Source organism: Procambarus clarkii, chromosome 91 (assembly GCF_040958095.1).
Source record: "Procambarus clarkii isolate CNS0578487 chromosome 91, FALCON_Pclarkii_2.0, whole genome shotgun sequence".
Taxonomy (NCBI): Eukaryota; Metazoa; Arthropoda; class Malacostraca; order Decapoda; family Cambaridae; genus Procambarus; species Procambarus clarkii.
The window spans coordinates 2,248,499-2,268,486 of NC_091240.1; the positions used below are offsets into that span (position 1 = coordinate 2,248,499).

Sequence of the window (19,988 nt, forward strand, 5' to 3'; positions counted from 1 at the left end):
GACGCTGTTCATCAGCTGCTTATACAGACGAGGAGTCACAATAACGTGCCTGAAATATGTTCACCAAACCTCACACTAGAAAGTGAAGGGACGACGACGACGTTTCGGTCCGTCCTGGACCATTCTCAAAGTCGAAACGTCGTCGTCCCTTCACTTTCTAGTGTGTGGTCTGGTCAACATAAAGTCCTTGCTTTATGATTTTGGATTGACTGTTATCCACACCACAATGAGGCGTCCCTTAACTCCCGATAGTACAGTCGGGGTCGCTCTAGGCAATATAGATTATTGGAGTCGAACCTCGAGCGGAACAGAAATGGTTGGGCTCATTTGCTCATCACTTAATATTCCTGCTTACTTACCAGTAAGCAGGTACCAGGAGATAGTTGTGTTGTGGGGTTACATCCTCGGGTAGCTGGGGGGGGGGGGGGGGGGTACAGTAATTCGACCAATGGAAGCCCGCCAAACACACACCTAAACTACGACGTTGCTGCAACGTTGTAACAAGTTTTAACACCTAACCATTTATAACAAGCAATATAGCAACGTTCTAATACGTCATAAACACGTTAAGCCAAGATGTAACAACTTTATTACAAGTTGTAACAAGCGGAAAATAGTCAGTTACGGTTTGTGTTTCCGGGTAAGGACCTACCCTGGAAACACAAACCGAAACTGTCTCTATTTTCCGCTTGTTACAACTTGTAATAAAGTTGTTACATCTTGGCTTAACGTGTTTATGACGTATTTGAACGTTGTTACAACTTGCTATATTGGTTGTTATAACTGGTTAGGAGGGGTTAAATCATATTCGAACGTTGTACCAACGTCGTAGTTTCGGTGTGTGTTTGGCGGGTAGATACAAGCTTAACGTGTATAAATACACTCAGGCTGCTTGTCTCCCGACGCAATGAATTATTATTAATTCTTATAATTCGGTCTCTTCTTCAAACATCTGTTTTTACCTAAGTGTAGTTACAGGATGAGAGCTACGCTCGTGGTGTCCCGTCTTCCCAGCACTCTTTGTCGTATAACGCTCTGAAACTACTGACGGTCTTGGCCTCCACCACCTTCTCTGTGTAAGTATTAAGCTGTTGTCTCATCTCTGTTGTGAGAACACTGATGTAAAGTATTCATTGTGTGTGTCTGTGCTGCCTTGTCATTGTGAGCTATATCTTGGTGTTATCTTAAGTATCCTACCCCAGTATTGTCTCGGTTTTACTCCTTGTATTATCATAATAGTCTCCGTGGTGTAGTGGTAAGACACTCGCCTGGCGTTCCGCGAACGCTATGTCATGGGTTCGTATCCTGGCCGGAGAAGATTTACTGGGCGCAAAGCCTTAACTGTAGCCTCTGTTTAACGCAACAGTAAAATGTGTACTTGGTTGTAACAACGATTCTTCGCGGCGGGGATTGTATTCCAGGGACCTGCCCGAAACGCTACGCGTACTAGTGGCTCTACAAGAATGTAACAACTCTTCTATATATCTATATATCTATTTAACGCAACTGTGGATCCTTCTTGATGTTTTGAAGAGGATTTCTTTCACAGTTTTTATTTTAATCAGATTTCTAGTTTTGTTGTTGTCTCAATCTAGAGCCCTTTTGTTTATCTCTTACTGTAGGGGAGTCCTGATGGTTGATACTACCTCCTCGCGATGCTCTTGGCTGGTACAGCTGGTAGACATTGTTTATCTTGAGGTTATCTTGAGGTTATCATGAGATGATTTCGGGGCTTTAGTGTCCCCGCGGCCCGGTCCTCGACCAGGCCTCCACCCCCAGGAAGCAGCCCGTGACAGCTGACTAACACCCAGGTACCTATTTTACTGCTAGGTAACAGGGGCATAGGGTGAAAGAAACTCTGCCCATTGTTTCTCGTCGGCGCCCGGGATCGACCCCTGGACCACAGGATCACAAGTCCAGCGTGCTGTCCGCTCGGCCGACCGGCTTGTTTTAATAAACCCCTGAAGTATATGTTTAACACATCTCTAACCCTGCCCACGGAAGACAGAAGAAAATGTATATATGCTGATTAGCCTGGTAAATGTCTGGCCACGTCTGTGGTAGAAAATAATACAAAAAAAAGAGCTTGTAACTGTAATACTATTACAATAGTAATACTATTCTATTACTATTGTAATACCTCCTTGTCCACTTGCCTTTCCTTGCGTATTTTTGTTCACGTTCAGTGATATCTTGTGAAGTTATCTCACGATGTTTCAATATTTTAGTCTATTAACGCCCTAAAGAATGTGTTTTGTAGTTTCTCTCACATTCTCTGGATGTCTTAAGTGAGGGTGTAGGCAAAGATGTCATCGGTCTGGAGATGTATATGGGGTTTTAACATTGGGGCTTGTGTCAGGATAGTTTGGTCGTGTCTCCAGATGGTCTCTAGTTGGGCGAGAGAATCACCACCACCACATGCAGGGAGCAGCAGCACCACACATGCAGGGAGCAGCAGCACCACACATGCAGGGAGCAGCAGCACCACCACATGCAGGGAGCAGCAGCACCACCACATGCAGGGAGCAGCAGCACCACCACATGCAGGGAGCAGCAGCACCACCACATGCAGGGAGCAGCAGCACCACCACATGCAGGGAGCAGCAGCACCACCACATGCAGGGAGCAGCAGCACCACCACATGCAGGGAGCAGCAGCACCACCACATGCAGGGAGCAGCAGCACCACCACATGCAGGGAGCAGCAGCACCACCACATGCAGGGAGCAGCAGCACCACCACATGCAGGGAGCAGCAGCACCACCACATGCAGGGAGCAGCAGCACCACCACATGCAGGGAGCAGCAGCACCACCACATGCAGGAGCAGCAGCACCACACATGCAGGGAGCAGCAGCACCACACATGCAGGGAGCAGCAGCACCACACATGCAGGGAGCAGCAGCACCACACATGCAGGGAGCAGCAGCACCACACATGCAGGGAGCAGCAGCACCACACATGCAGGGAGCAGCAGCACCACACATGCAGGGACCACCAGCACCACACATGCAGGGAGCAGCAGCACCACCACATGCAGGGACCAGCAGCACCACACATGCAGGGACCACCACCACCACATGCAGGGAGCAGCAGCACCACCACATGCAGGGAGCAGCAGCACCACACATGCAGGGAGCAGCAGCACCACACATGCAGGGAGCAGCAGCACCACACATGCAGGGACCAGCAGCGCCACACATGCAGGGACCAGCAGCACCACACATGCAGGCAGCAGCAGCGCCACACATGCAGGGACCAGCAGCGCCACACATGCAGGCAGCAGCAGCGCCACACATGCAGGGACCAGCAGCGCCACACATGCAGGCAGCAGCAGCGCCACACATGCAGGGACCAGCAGCGCCACACATGCAGGCAGCAGCAGCGCCACACATGCAGGGACCAGCAGCGCCACACATGCAGGCAGCAGCAGCGCCACACATGCAGGGACCAGCAGCACCACACATGCAGGGACCAGCAGCGCCACACATGCAGGGACCAGCAGCGCCACACATGCAGGGACCCCCGCCACCACAAGAGCAGAGCTTGGTGTAATAGTGTGGCCCTTGTGGGCCGGCGGTGTTTACCTTGTGTGTTTACTTGTGTGACGTCAGCTGATCCCTAACTGCCTGCCAGCTGTCTCCTCCGCCCGCCCTAATTGTGCGTGACTACCTGCATCTAGAGTTATAGAGGCGAGGTGTGGGCGTGACGCCCCTCCAAGCAGCAAAGTGGGCGTGGGGGATGGGTTCTATATTGGAGCCATGATTTCCTGTTGCGTGCTCCGCGCGCGCTATCTCCCTCCCCCCCCTCTCTCTCTCTCTCTCTCTCTGTCTGTCTGTCAGCACACCACCCCTGTCTGCCCAACAGTTTCCTCTCGTGGCCCATCAGTAATGCATGTGGAATGACCCAACACCCTTGACCTGGCGTCAGCACCTTGTTACAGCGTTCCTTGCCGTTCAGATGGGCCCCTGATACAAATTAACGAGTGAATGAATGTCATAACACACTGTTAAGGGCCACTTATCGCTAGGTTTTTTCCAGCGGAGGACAGACTTAAACGTGAATGAGTTTGAGTGGATATAAATAGCTGCTGCCTCGTATGGTACAGTAGACCCTCTGCAGTTAGGTTTTTTTTTTTAATTTTTTCCCTAAGGGGGCGAGTTTATTGGGCAGCGTCACTAGTCCTGCGAGGGGACACACCGCCATAGCAGAATGTACAACACTCCCCAATAGGAAGAAAACCCGCTGGGTTGTTCATCCTGTCACTTGTACCCAGACACAGCTGGGACTTGCTTAACTGTCTCAAGTGAACAGCTTCTCAAACAAGAGGATTCACATTCCTCAACTCTAAAAATCTTATGTTATCCTGCGGGTGTTTGAATCTTTTAAGAACAGTATCCATATTTGACAGTGTTTTCCTAACTCAAACAATGTGGGGTTTATTATTCTACACATGTTTCTAATGTCTCTCAGGTGTTCACATTCTCTCAGGTAGTGGTCAAGGCGGTGTCCGTCACTCTCACCACAGATCCTGCAACTCCGCTGCTCAACTGTTCTTTCCATTCTGAATCGCCATGGATATTTGTAGGGTGTGATTCTGGCTCCCTCACACCCTAGGGCGAGTGCGCAGCCCAGCCCGTGGCCCACGCTGGCTGCCTGCACGCGCGCCTTCAGCATGGAGTGCATGCTGAATTCACCAACACAATCCACCTTGCAACGAAGACCTATCTGCGTCATCTTGGCGCGCATTGCAACGTCAGACATGCCATGATCCATACGTGGAAAATACTCGCCCGGGGGCCTATAATCTGTATAATACTACCGTTTTCTAGTGTGTGGGGTACACTAGGAGGCGCGAAGACACTGGTATCCGGACACGAGTACGCGAATCTCTTAACAGTAATATGTGTATCTGTGACGTCACACTGCCACACGCAGTTGACACATCTCCAGCTTATTTAATTAATTTTTTCACGTGACTTTAATGAGTTTCTGCAGATTGGCAACGCCGCCATTGACGTCACTGTCCCCCCAACACTGTATTTGTGCCTCTTCAGGTGTGTGGGGGTTTGTTCATCGTCCCTGGTGTTTGTTCATTTGTTCAGCACTCCTGGTGTGGTTGTTGACTTGTTCCGTGCCACTGTTGTGGTTGTCAACTGTTCAGTGACCTTCAAGCGAAAATTCTGTTCAACTTGCCTGTTCTTGTTACATGGCAACTGTGTACCGTTAGCCATGATCTGGCAACTTTCTGAATTTAACCCTGATATGGCAACTGGCTAAATGTGGATATGGCAACTAATTTAAACGTTGTGATATTTTTGTAAGAAAGCAAAGCGCCTGGTGGTGGTGGCAACAACACCATTACAACGTCTCCACAACGTATCGCCAAAAATATGGCTACTGCCTAAAAATTTTTTTTGTTTAATTTCACACTGAAAATACACGACGAAATATATATTTATATATAAGATTCAACGCGCAGTGAATATCTCTCTATTTATATATGGCAACTTACGTATAACTAACAGTTAAGTTACTTAAGACAAAGCGGAATATTTGGCAACTTTTCTTGACTTGACTTCGTCAGTTTGTCAACGGCAGCGTCTTCAAGTTTGAGAGGGAATGTGGCAACGTCCGGTCGACATAGGGAAATATGGCAGGTTATGTAGCTACACCTGTGTGGGGGTGTGTGGCAACTTCTTGATTGGTAGGGTATGTAAATATAGCAATTGTGGCAGGTTATTAAAACTACGACGACCGCTGTTTGCTGGACGGACACATTGACAGGTGACCAAACAAACAAGCGGCCTCCTTCTTCCCTCCCCCCCCTAATGTTCCTTTTAACCCTGGCTTCCCCCTTTCCCCTAAACCACCCTCCTCTTTCCCCTCCCTTCCCTTCCTCCGTCTCCCTTTCCCATACCGTCCCCCCTCTGTCTGTCTCTCTCTCTCTCTCTCTCTCTCTCTCTCTCTCTCTCTCTCTCTCTCTCTCTCTCTGTCTCTCTCTGTCTCTCTGTCTCTCTGTCTCTGTCTCTCTGTATGTCTCTGTCTCTCTGTCTCTCTGTATCTCTGTCTCTGTGTCTGTCTCTGTCTCTCTCTCTGTCTCTGTCTCTGTCTCTCTCTGTCTCTGTCTCTGTCTCTGTCTCTGTCTCTGTCTCTCTCTCTGTCTCTCTCTCTGTCTCTGTCTCTGTCTCTCTCTGTCTCTGTCTCTGTCTCTGTCTCTGTCTCTGTCTCTGTCTCTGTCTCTGTCTCTCTCTCTGTCTCTGTCTCTGTCTCTGTCTCTGTCTCTGTCTCTCTCTCTGTCTCTGTCTCTGTCTCTGTCTCTCTCTCTGTCTCTGTCTCTGTCTGTCTGTCTCTCTCTCTCTCTCTCTCTCTCTCTCTCTCTCTCTCTCTCTCTCTCTGAGTACTCATGCACGCGCATCTAGGCGAGTACTCGTGCACGCGCGTGAGCTCTCGCACACTGAATCATTTCAATAAAATTGTAGCTAAATAAAAACTGAAGGCTGGGCCTGAGTGGGGTTAATAGTCGTGCATTTGAGGTGTGTGAGTGCGTGTACGTCCGCGTGTCTGCGTATGTGCTTGTGCGCGTGCGTGCGAGCGCTCGTGCATGCTAAGCTCAAATTTCAAACACATTCTAATTTACAAATAAAGTAGATGGGATGTCCAACAGTGCTTGAATGAGAAGATAACGGGGGGACATGATAATGAGATGCAAGATCTAAAGGGAAATTAGCATCATTATTCAAACCTAGAACGAAGGAGTCGTAGATGGAACTAGACGCACAAATGAAGAAGAGATGCCAGAAATATGTCGTTGCAGTGTTTGACCATTAATAACGGGGCAAGTTAACTAGGTGTACAAGTTGTTGAAGCTAACTTAATGTTAATAGGACGAGTGTGTGAGGAACAAGTCGCTGCGTTAATTTAAGAACGTTTAGAAGCCATTACGAGGAGTCTATCTTGATCCTGCAAGCACATATAGATGAGCACGCACACGCACGCACATGTGCTCCAGTTCATTGACAGCTTAGAGGCGGGACCAAAGAGCCAGAGCTCAACACCAGCAAGCACAAATACGCGAGTACATTCACTCACTCGCGCACTCTGGTCGATTCTTTCATACAAGTCAGTAATGCAAAGTCATTTGACTTTTTGTGAATGAAGGAAATAGCGTGAGTGAGTGAGTGGCAGCTAACACGTGACTTCTCTAGCAGGAAGTCTCCCAGGGAAAGTCATATGTTCCCCTCTCCCCCCCCCTTCAGGTATATAAATATGTGACTTATGCTCGTCACCCTTTTGCACCACCTTTTTGAGGTCATACGTAGCGTTTGTGCAGCCGTGACTCACCGTGAGGAAGCCAGGTGTTTATATGTGGCTTGTGGTGCTTGGTGCTTTCTTCACTTATATCTAGTTTTATTGTATTATTATTATGTATTTTGTTATTGATATGTTTCTCTTCACGAGACCCTGTTCTCCTCCTCACCTCTTTAACAGCTGGGGTCCCGGGCTGGGGTCCCGGGCTGGGGGGTCCCGGGCTTGGGGGTCCCACGGCTTGGGGGTCCCAGGGCTTGGGGTCTCGGCGTCCTCTGACGTGCAAAACTTAGGTCTTTGAATCAGTGTTTATTTAGTGGCATTAATTGTGCCACTTTTCCAAGATATCCAGGAATGTGACTTAAACCAGATGGGTGGTTACTGTAGGCCCTACAGCAAGTGTCAGGAGAGGGCCATGCAGGTCCCGTCGAGTCTGTGGGTAGAGGGCTTCTGGGAGTGCCTCTGCCTCCATGACTGGAAGTGCCAGGACCCTAAGGCTTAATCTTTCTGGCCTCGGGGTTGGTTTTGAGGGGGTGAAAGAGAGAGGTGTGTGACCTAGGTACTCTAGTTCTTGGGCCAGTGTGTGTGTGTGTGTGTGTGTGTGTGTGTGTGTGTGTGTGTGTGTGTGTGTGTGTGTGTGTGTGTGTAGTTGTGGCCGTGAGGAAGGGAGGCCGGATGCCATGGGTACAGAACCGGACGCCATGAACGTGGATCCGGACGCCACGGGGGTGGAGCCGGATATAAACTACTGACCTGTAATTAAGAGTACTGATCGTCGTCCCCTGCGCAGACCTCACTAATCATAATAACTATATTTGACAGCTGTCTCTTGATTTAGAGACTAGTTAGGATGACCTGAACTTATAAACACAAATGTCTAAAGTTACAAGATCTCTGAGTATTAATTCTTGTGTACTAGTAGGCTGCGTGATCCTTTCATTACGCACAAGTATGTTGACCAGACCACACACTAGAAGGTGAAGGGACGACGACGTTTCGGTCCGTCCTGGACCATTCTCAAGTCGATTGTCCAGGACGGACCGAAACGTGGTCGTCCCTTCACCTTCTAGTGTGTTGTCTGGTCAACATACTTGAGCCACGTTATTGTGACTCATCGCCTGCATTACGCTAAAGTCATTCACCTGTATTTTTTAATTAAGTGTTAAATTACCTCTTCCCCGAGGCGATTAATATTGTGAGAGGATCAATGAAGTGATGATGACACGCACCCGTGCCCAGACACGGCGAGGACCCCCGTGTCCTGGGGGATAGCGAGACACGGGGGTCGTGCCAGTTTGGATATCAGGGGTAACTTGTGTTATCACCCCCCCCCCCCCCCAGCGTGGTGTGGGTGGTTCAGTGGTTAAGGTGGGAGTGCAGGCCCGGCAGTGCCACTAGCAACCTCCAGGTAAACAATTGGAGACCCGGCTCTCGCAACCCTGTGTTAGATATCACTGGAAGGATGTTATAGACGGCTTTGCAGTTATTGTACCTCCATTCTTCACACCCGCCCCGACCTCGCGCTCGGCCCCGGACATCACACCCGCCCCCATCTCACGCCCACCCCCGACCTCCACCCAACATCGTCCACTGACAAGACGCGACAAATCTCATCAGTATATTATCCAGGTCTCCATATTTCTCAAATGGTTTGTATGTATGACTGTCTGCCACAGCCCCCCCCCCCGGCCCGACACTCGCGGTGTCGGGCGGGGGGGGGGGGGGGGGAGGAAGGGTGGAAGGCGTGCAGGAAACTGACGAAGGGGTGAATGTGCCAATTAACCATAAATCTCTGATCGTGAGCTAATTCTAATGCCTTCCCCAAGAGCAATGTTTAATGTATTGATGTTATCTATGAGTAGGAGAGACGGAGGGAGAGAGAGTGGGGTGGATGAGGGAGTGGGTGGAGGTGGATGAGTAGTGAGAGGTGGATGAGTAGTGAGAGGTGGAGGGTACACGCCCACAAGCCGGTACTCAAAGCGTGCTCATCAAACACCATAAAACTCCGTGACACGGTTAAGGGCTGGTGAAGGCGGGGGTCGGAGCCCCCCCGCGCGCCCCAACATGCTGCTCAAATATGGCCAAATATTCAAGTCTGGCCAATTTTTAATGCTATTACCAATCTGGGATTTTGACAGAGTTACGTCCGAGGGTTTGAAGGCGTCAGATGATGTCTGATGCCAGTTGGTCGTGATGTCTTTAAACTCGTCAAACATGTTATGGTTGTGACTCGTCGGGGTTTTTTGTTTTGGAAATGTTAATACGGAAGTTACCCGTCAAAGTCATCCAGATATTTTCTTTAATCGTCTACTTCCGGTATTTAAAAAAAAACTGTTTTCAATAATAATCTTATTGTTTATTATTATTATTATTATTATTATTATTATTTTTTTTCCATTTTGCCCCGAGTGATGAGTTTATTGGGCAGCGTCACTGGTCTTATGAGTGGACACACCGCCATAGTTATTATTATTAACATCTTTATTGACAAAATTAATTACAATTTTGCCTAATCTGAGGATTTTGATAGTCTTATTAAATTGAGGATAATGCTAGTATTCACTGTCACGCAGGACAGAGGGTCATACATAAGACAATAGGTCTAAACTGTAGGCTGAAGCACATATATATCTTGATACCGCCATAGTGACAGTATTGGGCAGCGCCACTCGTCCAGTGAGTGGACACACCGCCATAGTGACAGTATTGGGCAGCGCCACTCATCCTGTGAGTGGACACACCGCCATAGTGACAGTATTGGGCAGCGCCACTCATCCTGTGAGTGGACACACCGCCATAGTGACAGTATTGGGCAGCGCCACTCATCCTGTGAGTGGACACACCGCCATAGTGACAGTATTGGGCAGCGCCACTCATCCTGTGAGTGGACACACCGCCATAGTGACAGTATTGGGCAGCGCCACTCATCCTGTGAGTGGACACACCGCCATAGTGACAGTATTGGGCAGCGTCACTCATCCTGTGAGTGGACACACCGCCATAGTGACAGTATTGGGCAGCGTCACTCATCCTGTGAGTGGACACACCGCCATAGTGACAGTATTGGGCAGCGCCACTCATCCTGTGAATGGACACACCGCCATAGTGACAGTATTGGGCAGCGTCACTCATCCTGTGAGTGGACACACCGCCATAGTGACAGTATTGGGCAGCGTCACTCATCCTGTGAGTGGACACACCGCCATAGTGACAGTATTGGGCAGCGTCACTCATCCTGTGAGTGGACACACCGCCATAGTGACAGTATTGGGCAGCGCCACTCATCCTGTGAATGGACACACCACCATAGTGACAGTATTGGGCAGCGTCACTCATCCTGTGAGTGGACACACCGCCATAGCAGCATGTAAAACACTCCTCAATAGGAAGAAAACCCGCTGGGTTGTTCATCCTGTCACTTGTACCCAGACACAGCTGGGACTTGCTTAACTGTCTCAAGTAAACAGCTTCTCAAACAAGATAGTTAAGATTCTAAGGGTTGAGGAATGTTAAGTTATCTTGCAGGTGCAAAATGGGGAAATCTCTTATGAATAGTATCAATATTTGACAAATAATGTTTTCCTAACTCAAACAATGTGGGGTTTATTATTCTACACATATTTCTAATGACTTAGATATTCACATTCTCTCAGGTAGTGGTCAAGGCGGTGTCCGTCACTCTCATCACAGATCCTGCAACTCCTCTGCTCAACTGTTGTTTCCATTCCGAATCTCCATGGATATTTGTATCTAAGACGGATTCTCGCTATTACTCATTCTCTCCCGCGGCCACCACCTCTTCGTCCATAATGATTGGGATTGCCAGCAGCAACCATGTTGTACCAGCGTACAGATTCACTGATTTTAATGCTAGTGTGTTTGTGAGAGTAATATGGTAGATATGATAGGTGGTATGAGATATGGTAGGTGGTACAAGATATGAGATATGGTAGGTGGTACAAGTTGTATGAGGTTGCCCTCCTAGCATAGGCCTGCTAGGAGAAGCAGACTGGGCCAGGCCACCCCCAGCAGGGTTGGGAGGAGGGGGTGATGTCCCCGCTCCCAGTGCTTCCTTCTGCAGCCACTGCCAGTCGGGGTGCTGGTGTCACGGAGCTGCTCCTCCCCGTGTCTGTCAGGGCCTGGCGCCACTCACACCCCGTCTCGTCCCCTCCCTCCGCTACCCGTCACACCTCACCTCCTGCGCTACCTCACGCCTCATCCTGCTATGACCATCCCTCCTCCCTCACACCTTGCGTGAGCCAAAAGGTAGAAATGCCGGTGTTGAGGTATTTTAGAGAGCGGAAGAGATGTAGACAAGTTACAGCCCCGCTCCTGTGCCAGGTAAGTCCACTACGGGCTCACCATAGCCCGTGCTACTTGCAACTTTTTGTTCCCAGTAGCTGAATCTTAAACAAGATGATGATGTAGACTTTGCGGTAACTTCTTGTGCCCCCCTCTCCCCCCCCACAGCACCCACGGGGGGGGGGGGAGGGGGAGGCCACCAGGTGACTGGTGTAGGGGCGGTGGAGTGGGTGGCTCTGTTTGGAATTTTGGTAGGAGAGGGATCGGGGGAATGGTCAGGTATGTGGGTTATCTTCTCTTGGGTGGTGGGGGCGGTGGGTGGTGATGGGGGGAGGGGGGAGGCTGGTCACTTAGGGCATCACAGAGCAGGAGCTGAGTTGGGGTGACAGCACCAGCAGCCATATGTCTAACTGTATAGTGCTCTCACTCATGCTCGCTCGCACACTCAATTACTCACTCATTCACTCGCGCATATGAGCCGAAGAAATGGAATACTAGTGCCCTGTACGGGGCAGTCAAGAAGTGGAATGCACTCAAGAGGTTGTGGAAGCCACCTCCACCCTCGAGGACAGAGGCTGGCACCATCCAGGTAAACCTGAAGTAACCCAAAACAATACTAGAAATGGTGCAAAGATGTACAACAAGGTGTTTCCTATTTTTAAGGGCAGGAGACTTAAGTTGTGAAGGAAAACTGATTCACTTCACGCTCCCCACGTTGCTTGTAAGGAATTATAGAGCAGACATGATAACTACATACAAGATTCCAGGGGAAGTTAACCAAGTAAGCAGAGTGGGGGTTGTAAATACAGTAGAATGGAGTAAACGAGGAAGTTGTCGTAGCCAATTCTCTTCACGGTTTCAAATGTGACAAGAAAATGGAGTCGATACATTAAACTGTTAATGACTGGAAGGGGGAACACGCGTAGATAAGTACATCTAGGTGACCACGTCTAGGCGAGCACACCTAGGTGAGCACAACTAGGCGAGCACTCGCACAATAAACACCACGTGTTGAGTTACGTTTATCTCTGGCAATCGAAGGAAGTTCATCTTGAGATGAAGAAGAAACTTCTTTATCTAACACGACCACTCAGAGATATGACCCCGAAATAGAGGTTGTGTGTGTCTTATTTTATTTGTAGTGGCTCGAGGCGGTCATTGGTGGTGCTTATCTCTTCACCCATGTCTATGGTGAGCGAGATTTAGCTCTGGGACCCGCCTCCAAGTTGTTATAGCTGTTGCTAGTACACGCCTTGGCGTTGTGATGCTCTTGTAACTGTGTATTGAGGTACATTAGAGTTTTTCTTGATGATTCGCTACTTGGAACAAAAAGTTCCAAGTAGCACGGGCTATGGCGAGCCCGGAGTGGACTTGTACATTAGTGTGTTTCTGCTACAATTCTCTTCATGTATCACCCGCGCGGAATGCCACTATTTTCTTCCTTTTCAAAGACTCGTATGTGTTTCCGGTCTCCGGCTGCGTCTGCTCGTCCTCCCTTCATCTCGAAATGCTGTGTTTATGCACTTCACATTTTCCTCTCGGTATCTTGTACGTTGTGATCATATCACCCCAAGTCGTCGTCCTCACGGAGTTAAGTGGAAGTCTTTTTAACCTCTTCTCATAAATCTATACCCTTATATCCGGTACCAGACGCGTTGCAACTCTGAGGACCCTCCTAATTCTTGTGCTTCCCAGGGCTGGGAGTCCACGCTGGTGCTACATACCCCCAGCCCTGACACAGGTGTGTGGTGGTGGTGATTTAGCTCACTAAATGACATGTTTGGTAAGGTTGAGGCAGCAGCGGGTGTGGCCGAGGACCTTCCGTCACCGGAGGCCACCAGCGTCAAGTCTTGACTCATCTTCCATGTGAGAGTTAAGGGTGTTGCTTGGTGAAGGGCGCGTCGAGGGAGAGGAAGGAAGGGGGTGATGCTGGCGGGAGTCCAGGGGAGGAGAGGGGGTGCTGCCAGGGCATCATGGTGAGGGGCGGTGAGAGGGGGGAAGGGGAGGGGGTTAGGGGAAGGTGGGGGGGGGGGTGTAGTGAGGAGCAGCTCGAGTGTATCTTCCAGCCAGGAGACCAGTCCGACCTCTGCAGCCGTCTGGTCCTCACTTGACTACCAGCGGCTCCGTCACGCCGCCGCCGCCGCCTCCGTCACCCCCCCTCCTCCGTCACACCAGCGCCGTCACACGCAGCGTAGCGTCGCCCCCGCCAGGTAAGGATTCGTCGCGCACTCCACCCGTCCTGGCGGCGCTCACCTGACCGCAAACACACGCTCGTCAGTTGACCCTTGACCTCGCCGGGGGTAGGGTATGGACCAGCCAGTTGAACTCGTGACGTCATGCAGGTTATCTCCGCTATCTGTGTGTTGTCCTGTGGTGCCCCTCCCCCAGTGTGTCCTGTGGTGCCCCTCCCCCAGTGTGTCCTGTGGTGCCCCTCCCCCAGTGTGTCCTGTGGTGCCCCTCCCCCAGTGTGTCCTGTGGTGCCCCTCCCCCAGTGTGTCCTGTGGTGCCCCTCCCCCCAGTGTGTCCTGTGGTGCCCCTCCCCCCAGTGTGTCCTGTGGTGCCCCTCCCCCCAGTGTGTCCTGTGGTGCCCCTCCCCCCAGTGTGTCCTGTGGTGCCCCTCCCCCCAGTGTGTCCTGTGGTGCCCCTCCCCCCAGTGTGTCCTGTGGTGCCCCTCCCCCCAGTGTGTCCTGTGGTGCCCCTCCCCCCAGTGTGTCCTGTGGTGCCCCTCCCCCCAGTGTGTCCTGTGGTGCCCCTCCCCCCAGTGTGTCCTGTGGTGCCCCTCCCCCCAGTGTGTCCTGTGGTGCCCCTCCCCCAGTGTGTCCTGTGGTGCCCCTCCCCCAGTGTGTCCTGTGGTGCCCCTCCCCCAGTGTGTCCTGTGGTGCCCCTCCCCCAGTGTGTCCTGTGGTGCCCCTCCCCCAGTGTGTCCTGTGGTGCCCCTCCCCCAGTGTGTCCTGTGGTGCCCCTCCCCCAGTGTGTCCTGTGGTGCCCCTCCCCCAGTGTGTCGTGTCGTGTGGTGCCCCTCCCCCAGTGTGTCGTGTCGTGTGGTGCCCCTCCCCCAGTGTGTCGTGTCGTGTGGTGCCCCTCCCCCAGTGTGTCCTGTGGTGCCCCTCCCCCCAGTGTGGCCTGTGGTGCCCCTCCCCCCAGTGTGTCCTGTCGTGTGGTGCCCCTCCCCCAGTGTGTCCTGTCGTGTGGTGCCCCTCCCCCAGTGTGTCCTGTCGTGTGGTGCCCCTCCCCCAGTGTGTCGTGTCGTGTGGTGCCCCTCCCCCAGTGTGTCGTGTCGTGTGGTGCCCCTCCCCCAGTGTGTCGTGTCGTGTGGTGCCCCTCCCCCAGTGTGTCGTGTCGTGTGGTGCCCCTCCCCCAGTGTGTCGTGTCGTGTGGTGCCCCTCCCCCAGTGTGTCGTGTCGTGTGGTGCCCCTCCCCCAGTGTGTCGTGTCGTGTGGTGCCCCTCCCCCAGTGTGTCGTGTCGTGTGGTGCCCCTCCCCCAGTGTGTCGTGTCGTGTGGTGCCCCTCCCCCAGTGTGTCGTGTCGTGTGGTGCCCCTCCCCCAGTGTGTCGTGTCGTGTGGTGCCCCTCCCCCAGTGTGGCCTGTGGTGCCCCCTCCCCCCAGTGTGGCCTGTGGTGCCCCCTCCCCCCAGTGTGGCCTGTGGTGCCCCCTCCCCCCAGTGTGGCCTGTGGTGCCCCTCCCCCAGTGTGTCCTGTGGTCCTGTGGTGCCCCTCCCCCAGTGTGTCCTGTGGTCCTGTGGTGCCCCTCCCCCAGTGTGTCCTGTGGTCCTGTGGTGCCCCTCCCCCAGTGTGTCCTGTGGTCCTGTGGTGCCCCTCCCCCAGTGTGTCCTGTGGTCCTGTGGTGCCATGCGCTGTCAGTGTCACACCATCAGTGTGTGTATGTGTGTCCCCCCCCCCCAGTGCCACACACCAGCAGAGGGGGTCCTTCCGCCAGGCAGTGTGTCTGCTGGAACTGTCTGGTGGCCGTCTGCGTTGTGTCCAGTCCACCACAAACCGCGAAAAGCCACCCAGCAGACCATGTTATTTTCACTATTTTTACACTTGTGTGCTAGAGATGACTGGTGCATGCTCTCTAGTGTCTCAAGATGCACTTGAAGAAATACAACATTGACTCGAGGTGTCTTCACACTGTTTTGCTTGAAGCTGTGGCCGCCCCACAGGGAGCCGGTCGGCCGAGCGGACAGCACACTAGACTTGTGATCCTGTGGTCCCGGGTTCGATCCCGGGGCGCCGGCGAGAAGCAATGGGCAGAGTTTCTTTCAAGCTGATGCCCCTGTTACCTAGCAGTAAAATAGGTACCTGGGTGTTAGTCAGCTGTCACGGGCTGTTTCCTGGGGGTGGAGGCCTGGTCGAGGACCGGGCCGCGGGGACACTAAAGCCCCGAAGTCATCTCAAGATAACCTCAAGATAGCCCCTGAAGGCGCGGGTTCTTAGGTTAATCTGTTCCGTAATAATTTTCTTATAAATTAATATTAAGACTTGGTGCATAGCTTGATCTGGGTTATGTTTGTATTTGCACTAAGTGGTTATCTTGAGGTTATCTTGACGATTCTTGACGATTTCGGGGCTTTAGTGTCCCCGCGGCCCGGTCCTCGACCAGGCCTCCACCCCCAGGAAACAGCCCGTGACAGCTGACTAACACCCAGGTACCTATTTTACTGCTCGGTAAGAGGGGCATCAGCTTGAAAGAAACTCTGGCCATTGTTTCTCCTGTAGGTGGGTGATAGGCAAACCATCATCATCCAGGTCAAGCAGTTCATTAACAGGGAATTTGTCAGCAAGGTTAATTAGCACACGGCCGTAATGAAGACGGGCGGGAATTGAGTCATTTAAACATTGAAGGTAAGAGAAGTATTCTTCGAGAAAAGTTTGTACTTAATTCGGTCAGGTGTCAACCCGTCCTCGACTCAAGTCCATTACATTCAGCGGTCGACCTCACAGACGCATTCATAAATTTTAACTTGCTGTTCATTCAAAACGGGAATTTTCTCAAGTATAAAATAATATTGTAATATATTGGCATATTGTGCATATATAGGCATAGGATAGGTTAGGTTAGGTGTTTAGGTTCTGTTGGCGATTATTTGTATTTGTAGTACGTGGGTGAAGCATTTATAGCGTTGTGATTCGAACAAAATTCGTCAGTGAAACACTTGTTCCGGATATGTTCGAACGTCAGCAGTTGTGAGTCGTGTGTAAACCGCTTTTCATTCATAAACAGGGGGTTTGGCGGGTGCATGGAATCACTTTTAGATCTTTGTTTGGAGGACGGGCTGCGGGTGTGTGTAGTGTGTGTTTGTCAGTCAGAAGCAGGTGTTGTTGTTAAAGATTCGCTACCTGGAACAAAAAGGTCCAAGTAGCACGGGCTATGGTGAGCCCGTAGTGGAGTTGGTCGGCTGCTGTATTAAGGATCCCGGGGCTCAGTGTCAGTAAGGCAGAGCTGCTTCATGCCAGAAAGCCTCTATAGTGCAGACGATGAGTTACAATAAAGGGGCTGAAGATGTCATGACCAGACTACACCAACAGATGAAGAAACAACGACGTTTCGGTCCATCCTGGACCATTAGAGTGTTGAATGTTGACTTGATAGTGGTAAAGGTCGGACCGAAACGTCCTCGTTTCATCTTGAGGCGTGTGTGGTCTGGTCTGGTATATTCATTTAAAACTCTTCTTGAATCCATAGCTCCGTTAAGGAATGGTTCCTTAATATATAATATATATATATATGTATATATATAAAATATATATATATATATAAAATATAATATATATATATATAAAATATAATATATATAATATTGCCCAAGTGCCGCGGTGCCTGGCGACCTTGCCTCACCCCTGGCAGTAGGGGCCGTGTAGTTCTTGTGGAAGGCGGCGGCGGGGGGCGACCACCCCCGCTCACATCTTAGTCTGGTCAAGGCTTTACGGGGTGCGCGCCCGCGCCCCCTGGAACTTGCGCGCTCCAGGGCGCTTCACATCACAGTGGGGGAAGGGGGGGGGGTTGCGACAGGCCGTGGGTGGTTTAACTTATGGTGGTAGTTTGTGCGGGTTGTAAATTGGCCAATGGTGGTGGTTGTGATGCTGGTACTTGTTAATCCACTATTATTGTTCAGTAGTTAACCCTCTACTCCATCTCCTTCATCTACACCTCTTGCTTCACTGCTCTCAAACCTCACTTGACAACCTGTCCTCTTAAAAAGAACGTCGCTTTTGGCCGTTTGCCCGTATGGCCGAATATGGACGTAATTTGAAAATGGAAACAAAATGAATTTGGGATTTTTTTTTCAACAACAGTAAGTTAAGGGTCTTCTGATAGGTTAGGTGGGCAGGAAATTCTCATAAAGTTTCAAAACGGTATGAAAAAAGTTCATTGAAAGTTGCCTCTTCTAACCTTACCGAGTAAGCCGGACGACTCAAACAGAAAACGGAGCAGTACGTCACTTTTGTGAGTCGATGCGCGCATACGAGTGAAAAGTGACGTTATTTTTAAGAGGACGGGTTGCACTGGCACCTCGTGAAGTTACACGACGCTGTCTATACCTGTCATACATTGTTCCTGCGCCCCTGGCCAGCCAGCTCGGCTGTTCCTGCGCCGCTTTAACAACCTGTCCTATTAACCAATGCACCGCATCACTTACGCAACCGATTCCAGCGTAAAAATTGCGGTGGTTTCTGGAGGAAAAAACCCACAGCAATATCGACGCATCATGGGTGGCCAAATCTGGCTCCGGATAATCGTCCAATACACCAGCATCTGACGCTTCTGGTTAGGTTAAACCACTCTATTTTGTACGGAAGGCTCATAGAGACGAGCCTTGCGTATATCTCCAGTCAGGGCGCCTGACAGCTGAGTGGACAGCGCTTCGGATTCCTAGTCCTGAGGTTCCGGGTTCGGTCCCCGGTGGAGGCGGAGACAAATGGTCAAAATGTTTCTTTCACCGCCTGATGCTCCTGTTACCTAGCGGTAAATAGGTACCTGGGAGTTACAGTTTAACGGTTTGTCGTTGGCTCCTGCAGTGGCTTAACGGTCTGTTGTTGGCTCCTGCAGTGGCTTAACGGTCTGTTGTTGGCTCCTGCAGTGGCTTAACGGTCTGTTGTTGGCTCCTGCAGTGGCTTAACGGTCTGTTGTTGGCTCCTGCAGTGGCTTAATGGTCTGTTGTTGGCTCCTGCAGTGGCTTAACGGTCTGTTGTTGGCTCCTGCAGTGGCTTAACGGTCTGTTGTTGGCTCCTGCAGTGGCTTAATGGTCTGTTGTTGGCTCCTGCAGTGGCTTAACGGTCTGTTGTTGGCTCCTGCAGTGGCTTAATGGTCTGTTGTTGGTTCCTGCAGTGGCTTAACGGTCTGTTGTTGGCTCCTGCAGTGGCTTAATGGTCTGTTGTTGGCTCCTGCAGTGGCTTAACGGTCTGTTGTTGGCTCCTGCAGTGGCTTAATGGTCTGTTGTTGGCTCCTGCAGTGGCTTAACGGTCTGTTGTTGGCTCCTGCAGTGGCTTAATGGTCTGTTGTTGGTTCCTGCAGTGGCTTAATGGTATATTCGCTTGTAATTCAGTTTTTTAAGAGTGAACATAAACAGATCTGACATGTCTTGTGACTCAAGGTGTTCTTTCTCGTAGCTGCCCGTCTGTCATAGTTGCCCGTCTGTCATAGTTGCCCGTCTGTCATAGTTGCCCGTCTGTCATGGCTGCCCGTCTGTCATGGCTGCCCGTCTGTCATGGCTGCCCGTCTGTCACCCGTCATAGCTGCCCATCACTCACCACTGTGTAGCGGGTGTGGTTGGGCCGTGATCACTGGGAACTGCTGAACAGGTGGGATAGGGTGAATGAGAGAGCCTTTAAGACCATTGAAGGGACTGATCAATCTACCCCACTTGTGAACACCGCCTTGGCCACTATCTACGTGAATGTGAACACCTGAGAGACATTAGGAATAACTGTAGAATAATAAACCCCACATTGTTTGAGTTAGGAAAACACTATTTGTCAAATATTGATACTGTTCTTAAAAGATTTCCCCATTTTGCACCCGCAAGATAACGTAAGCTTTTAAGGGTTGATAAATGTTAATCTTCTTGTTTGAGGAGCTGTTCACTTGAGACAGTTAAGCAAGTCCCAGCTGTGTCTGGGTACAAGTGACAGGATGAACAACCCAGCGGGTTTTCTTCCTATTGGGGAGTGTTGTACATTCTGCTATGGCGGTGTGTCCACTCACAAGATGAGTGGCGCTGCCCAATAAACTCGCCCCTCGGGGCAAAATTTAAAAAAATTAACCAATCAATACTCACATCTGTATACCAGTTGATTGACGGTTGAGAGGCGGGACCAAAGAGCCAGAGCTCAACCCCCTCAAGCACAATTAGATTTTACCCAACAGTAGGGACCTGGGA

General features: G+C 50.9%; 1 protein-coding gene across 6 annotated transcripts in view; it reads left to right on the forward strand.

Annotated features, from left to right (window-relative positions):
- The window catches only part of LOC123773913 (glutathione S-transferase 1-1), a 227,423-nt gene that overhangs the window by 54,925 nt on the left and 152,510 nt on the right, over window positions 1-19,988 (forward strand). Inside the window, exon 1 of one of the 6 annotated variants that reach the window (XM_045767881.2) lies at window positions 13,725-13,818. The exons of the other annotated variants lie outside the window; for them this stretch is intronic. The gene's annotated coding sequence lies outside the window, so the exon portion shown is untranslated. Of the gene's footprint in view, window positions 1-13,724; window positions 13,819-19,988 lie in introns of those variants that run through there. 6 annotated transcript variants of the gene reach the window in all.